Consider the following 7,143-nt stretch of genomic DNA (forward strand, 5'->3'; position numbering starts at 1 on the left):
CATTGATATCTATTAATGGGCATATCCATAGCCCGTTGATACACCTAGTTGATGTGAGACTATCTTCTCCTTTTTGTCTTCTCCACAACCACCATTCTATTCCACATATAGTGCTATGTCCATGGCTCACGCTCATGTATTGCGTGAAAGTTGAAAAAGTTTGAGATTATTAAAGTATGAAACAATTGCTTGGCTTGTCATCGGGGTTGTGCATGATTAAATACTTTGTGTGATGAAGATAGAGCATAGCCAGACTATATGGTTTTGTAGGGATAACTTTCTTTAGCCATGTTATTTTGAAAAGACATGATTACTTTGATTATTATGCTTGAAGTATTACTATTTCTTATGTCAATATGAACTTTTATTTTGTATTCATTTGGGTCTGAACATTCATGCCACAATAAAGAAAATTACATTGAGAAATATGCTAGGTAGCATTCCACATCAAAAATTTCTTTTTTATCATTTACCTACTCGAGGACGAGAAGGAATTAAGCTTGGGGATGCTTGATACGTCTCCAACGTATCTATAATTTTTTATTGTTCCATGCTATTATATTACCCCTTTTGGATGTTTATGGGCTTTATTTTACACATTTATATCATTTTTGGGACTAACCTACTAACCGGAGGCCCCGCCCATATTGCTGTTTTTTTGCCTATTTCAGTATTTTGAAGAAAAGGAATATCAAATGGAGTCCAAACGGAATGAAACCTTTGGGAGCGTGATTTTTGGAACAAACGTGATCCGAAGAGCTTGGAGTGCAAGTTAAGAAGCCTCCGAGGGCCCCATGAGATAGCCCCCCCTGTAGGGCACGCCCCCTGTCTCGTGGGCCCCTTGGGCGGCCACCGACGTACTTCTTCCTCCTATATATACCTACGTACCCCGAAAACATCCAGGAGCACCACGAAACACAATTTCCACCGTCGTAACCTTCTGTATCCGCGAGACCCCATCTTGGATCCTTTGCCGGCACTCTGCCGGAGGGGGAATCAACCATGGAGGGCCTCTACATCAACATCCTTGCCCCTCCAATGAGTTGTGAGTAGTTTACCACAGACCTACGGGTCCATAGTTATTAGCTAGATGGCTTCTTCTCTCTTTTTGGATCTCAACACAATGTTCTCCCCCTCTCTTGTGGAGATCTATTCGATGTAAACTCTTTTTGCGGTGTGTTTGTCGAGATCCGATGAATTGTGGGCTTATGATCAAGTTTATCTATGAATAATATTTGAATCTTATTTGAATTCTTTTATGTATGATTGAGTTATCTTTGCAAGTCTCTTCGAATTATCAGCTTGGTTTGGCCTACTAGATTGGTCTTTCTTGCCATGAGAGAAGTGCTTAGCTTTGGGTTCAATCTTGCGGTGTTCTTACCCAGTGACAGAAAGGGTTGCAAGACACGTATTGTATTGTTGCCATCGAGGATAACAAGATGGGGTTTATATCATATTGCATGTGTTTATCCCTCTACATCATGTCATCTTGCTTAATGCGTTACTCTTTTCTTATGAACTTAATACTCTAGATGCAGGCAGGAGTCGGTCGATGTGTGGAGTAATAGTAGTAGATGCAGGCAGGAGTCGGTCTACTTGTTATGGACGTGATGCCTATATACATGATCATGCCTAGACAATCTCATAACTATGCGCTTTTCTATCAATTTCTCGATAGTAATTTGTTCACCCACCGTAATACTTATGCTATCTCGAGAGAAGCCTCTAGTGAAACCTATGGCCCCGGGGTCTATCTCTTCTCATATTTGCTTTCAATCTACTTTATTTGCATCTTTACTTTTTGCATCTATATTACAAAATACCAAAAATATATTTATCTTATCGTACTATCTTTATTAGATCTCACTTTCGCAAGTGGCCGTGAAGGGATTGACAACCCCTTTATTGCGTTGGTTGCGAGTTCTCAGTTTGTTTGTGTAGGTGTGTGGGACTTTTGAGGAGCCTCCTACTGGATTGATACCTTGGTTCTCAAAACTGAGGGAAATACTTATGCTACACTTTGCTGCATCACCCTCTCCTCTTCGAGGCAAACCAACGCAAGCTCAAGATGTAGCAAGCCTCCACGATATTTATGTTCATGGTGATTTATATCCTACTCATGCTTGCACTCAATGTTGATTAATTTTAATGCATGTTCATGACTGTTGTCGCTCTCTAGTTGGTCGCTCCCCAGTCTCTTTCTAGCCTTCACTTGTACTAAGCGGGAATACTGCTTGTGCATCCACTTCCATAAACCCCAAAGTTATTCCATATGAGTCCACCATACCTTCCTATATGCGGTATCTACCTGCCGTTCCAAGTAAATTTGTATGTGCCAAACTCTAAACCTTCAAATGAAATTCTATTTTGTATGCTCGAACAGCTCATGTATCAACTAGGGTTGTCTATATCTTCCATGCTAGGTGGGTTATTCTCACGAGGAGTAGACTCCACTTCTCACTCATGAGAAAATTGCTGGTCACCGGGATGCCCAGTTCCATGCTCAAACCAAATCAAAATAATTGCAAACAAAACTCCCCCAGGATTGTTGTTAGTTGGAGGCACCCTTTGTTTTGGGCAAGCCATGGATTGATGCTTGTTGGAGGTGGGGGAGTATAAAACTTTACCATTCTATTTGGGAACCGCCTATAATGTGTGTAGCATGGAAGATATCGAGATCTCTTGGTTGTTATGTTGACAATGAAAGTATGCCACCCAAAATATTATTTATCTCTGTTTCAAAACTCGAGCTCTAGCACCTCTACAAATCCCTGCTTCCCTCTGCGAAGGGCCTATCTATTTACTTTTATGTTGAGTCATCACCCTCTTATTAAAAAGCACCAGCTGGAGAGCACCGTTGTCATTTGCATGAATTACTATTAGTTTACATTGGGTATGACTGTGACTGGATCTCTTTTACCATGAATTACAATGTTTAGTTAGTCCTTGATCTTCAAACGTGCTCTGCATTTATGTTTTGCGGTCTCAGAAAGGGCTAGAGAGATACCATCTTGTTATATCATATTATGATTGTTTTGAGAAAGTGTTGTCATCCGAGATTTATTATTATTGCTCGCTAGTTGATTATGCCATTGATATGACTAAACATGAGACCTAAGTGTTATTGTGAATATGGTTAGTTCATAATCTTTGTTGAAAACTTGAATGTTGGCTTTACAAATTTGCAACAACAAGAGCAAACAGAATTTGTAAAAGTTTTTCTTTATCACTTTCAGTTTGTCAACTGAATTGCTTGAGGACAAGCAAAGGTTTAAGCTTGGGGGAGTTGATACGTCTCCATCTTATCTACTTTTCCAAACACTTTTGCCCTTGTTTTGGACTCTGACTTGCATGATTTGAATGGAACTAACCCGGACTGACATTGTTTTTAGAAGAATTGCCATGGTGTTATTTTTGTGCAGAAATAAAAGTTCTCAGAATGACCTGAAACTTCACAGAGAATATTTTTGGAATTAACAAAAAATACTGGCGAAAGAATCAAGGCTAGGGGGGCCACACCCTGTCCACGAGGGTAGGGGCACGCCCTACCCCTCTGGGCGCGCCCCCCCTGCCTCGTGGGCTCCCTGATGCTCCACCGACCTCAACTCCAACTCTATATATTCACGTTTGGGGAGAAAAAAACAGAGAGAAGGATTCATCGCGTTTTACGATTCGGAGCCGCCGCCAAGCCCTAATCTCTCTCGGGAGGGCTGATCTGGAGTCCGTTCGGGGCTTCGGAGAGGGGAATCCTTCGCCGTCGTCATCATCAACCATCATCCATCACCAATTTCATGATGCTCACAACCGTGCCTGAGTAATTCCATCGTAGGCTTGCTAGTTGGTGATCGGTTGGATGAGATTTACCATGTAATCGAGTTAGTTTTGTTAGGGTTTGGTCCCTAGTATCCATTATGTTCTGAGATTGATGTTGCTATGAGTTTGCTATGCTTAATGCTTGTCACTAGGGCCCGAGTGCCATGATTTCAGATCTGAACCTATTATGTTTTCATGAATGTGAGTTCTTGATCCTATCTTGCAAGTCTATAGTCACCTATTATGTGTTATGATCCGTTAACCTCGAAGTGACAATAATCGGGATACTTACTGGTGATGACCGTAGTTTGAGGTGTTAATTTATTCACTAAGTGTTAATGCTTTGGTCCGGTACTCTATTAAAAGGAGGCCTTACTATCCCTTAGTTCCCAATAGGACCCCGCTGCCACAGGAGGGTAGGACAAAAGATGTCATGCAAGTTCTTTTCCATAAGCACGTATGACTATATTCGAAATACATGCCTACATTACATTGATGAACTGGAGCTAGTTCCGTGTCACCCTATGTTATAACTATTGCATGAGGAATCGCATCCGACATAATTATCCATCACTGATCCAATGCCTACGAGCTTTTCACATATTTCTCTTTGCTTAGTTACTTTACCGTTGCCACTGTTACAGTTACTACAAAACTACTACTGCTACTTTTGCCACTGTTACCGTTACTTCCATATTACTCTGCTACTAAATACTTTGTTGCAGATATTAAGTTATCCAGGTGTGGTTGAATTGACAACTCAACTGCTAATACTTGCGAATATTCTTTGGCTCCCCTTGTGTCGAATGAATAAATTTGGGTTGAATACTCTACCCTCGAAAACTGTCGTGATCCCCTATACTTGTGGGTTATCACATCTCATCGAAAGATGGGACACCTTTGCCTCTATCACAAGATGATGCTACGCTCCTTGAGGAAGATCATCTTCAGGCTGCTGTGCGGGCCGCTTGCAACCAGCAAGCCTTGCGCTGCTACCATAGCCGCAAGGTTCATGCCCGAAGCCTTGTGGAAGGTGACCTTGTTCTTCGGCAGATTCAATCCGCCAAGAGTTCAAACAAGTTGATGCCAAAGTGGGAAGGCCCTTATCGAGTAATACGAGTCACCAGGCCCGGCGCAGTCCGTCTAGAGACCGAAGATGGCATTCCGGTGAGCAACTCCTAGAATACCGAGCATCTTCGCAAGTTTTACCCATAAGACGCGGTTGTTGGGAGCCCCGGCAACCCCCTTTTGTACTAGCCTTGCCGGCAAGGCATGTAACCTTATGTACAGAGCCAGGCACAGACCTTGTGCGCAGTCAAATAACCTTTAGTATGTACATTTTCCTGTTGATTTCCATGTTTATGTACATACTGTTGGGGATCGTTGCAGAAATTAAAAAAATTCTACGCATCACCAAGATCAATCTATGGAGTAACTAGCAACGAGAGAGAGGGGAGTGCATCTTCATACCCTTGAAGATTGCGAGTCGGAAGCGTTGCAAGAACGTGGATGAAGGAGTCGTACTCGAAGCGATTAAGATCGCGGTGGACTCCGATCTAAGCGCCGAACAACGGCACCTCTGCGTTCAACACACGTGCAGCCCGGTGACGTCTCCCGCGCCTTGATCCAGCAAGGAGGAGGGAGAGGTTGAGGAAGAGGGCTCCAGCAACAGCACGACAGCGTGGTGGTGATGGAGCGGCAGTTCTCCGGCAGGGCTTCGCCAAGCTCTTGCGGAGGAGGAGAGGTGTTGGGGAGGGGAGGGGTTGCGCCTTGTATGTTGTGTTGCAGCCCTCCCCTTGCCCCTCTATTTATAGGGAGAAGGGGGAAGGGGGCCGGGCCCCTCCAAATGATATCTAGAGGGGGGCGGCGGCCAAGGGGAGGGGGCTTGCCCCCCAAGCAAGGGGGGCGCCCCCTTTAGGGTTCCCCCTCCCCAACCCTAGGCGCATGGGCCCAAGGGGGGGTGGTGCCCAGCCCTCCAAGGGGCTGGTTCCCTTCCCTCTACAGCCATATGAGGCCCTCCGGGACAGGTGGCCCCTCCCAGTGGACCCCCGTAACTCCTCTGGTGGCCCCGGTACAATACCGGTATGCCCCCGAACATTTCCGGTGACCATATGACAACTTCCCATATATAAATCTTCACCTCCGGACCATTCCGAAACTCCTCGTGACGTCCGTAACTCATCCGGGACTCAGAACAACATTCGCTAATCACATACAAATCTTCCTAATAACCCTAGCATCATCGAACCTTAAGTGTGTAGACCCTATGGGTTCGGGAATCATGCAGACATGACCGAGACAGCTCTCCGGCCAATAACCAACAGTGGGATCTGGATACCCATGTTGGCTCCCACATGTTACACGATTATCTTATCGGATGAACAACGATGTCGAGGATTCAAGCAATCCCGTATACAATTCCCTTTGTCAATCGGTATGTTACTTGCCCGAGATTCGATCGTCGGTATCCTAACACCTAGATCAATCTCGTTACCGGCAAGTCACTTTACTCGATCCGTAACGCATGATCCTGTGATCAACCACTTGGTCACTTTGAGCTCATTATGATGATGCATTACCGAGTGGGCCCAGAGATACCTCTCTGTCATACGGAGTGACAAATCCCAGTCTCGATTTGTGCTAACCCAACAAACACTTTCGGAGATACCTGTAGAGCACCTTTATAGTCATCCAGTTACGTTGTGACGTTTGGTACACCCAAAGCACTCCTACGGTATCCGGGAGTGACACAATCTCATGGTCTAAGGAAATGATACTTGACATTAGAAAAGCTCTAGCAAACGAACTACATAATCTTGTGCTATGCTTAGGATTGGGTCTTGTCCATCACATCATTCTCCTAATGACGTGATCCCGTTATCAATGACATCCAATGTCCATAGTCAGGAAACCATGACCATCTGTTGATCAACGAGCTAGTCAACTAGAGGCTCACTAGGGACATGGTGTGGTCTATGTATTCACACATGTATTACGGTTTCCGATCAATACAATTATAGCATGAACAATAGACAATTATCATGAACAAGGAAATATAATAATAACCATTTTATTATTGCCTCTAGGGCATATTGAATCACCGGTATCAGTATCAAATACCCAGGAGCTACGACAAGTACTGGTAAGGTACACATCAATAACATGTATATCACATATACCTTTGGTTTTGCCGGCCTTCTTGTCCGCTAAGTACTTGGGGCAGTTCCGCTTCCAGTGTCTGCTTCCCTTGCAATAAAAGCACTCAGTCTCAGGCTTGGGTCCATTTCTTAACTTCTTCCTGGCAACTGGCTTACCAGGCGCGGCAACTTC

Source organism: Triticum aestivum, chromosome 5B (genome assembly GCF_018294505.1).
Source record: "Triticum aestivum cultivar Chinese Spring chromosome 5B, IWGSC CS RefSeq v2.1, whole genome shotgun sequence".
NCBI lineage: Eukaryota > Viridiplantae > Streptophyta > Magnoliopsida > Poales > Poaceae > Triticum > Triticum aestivum.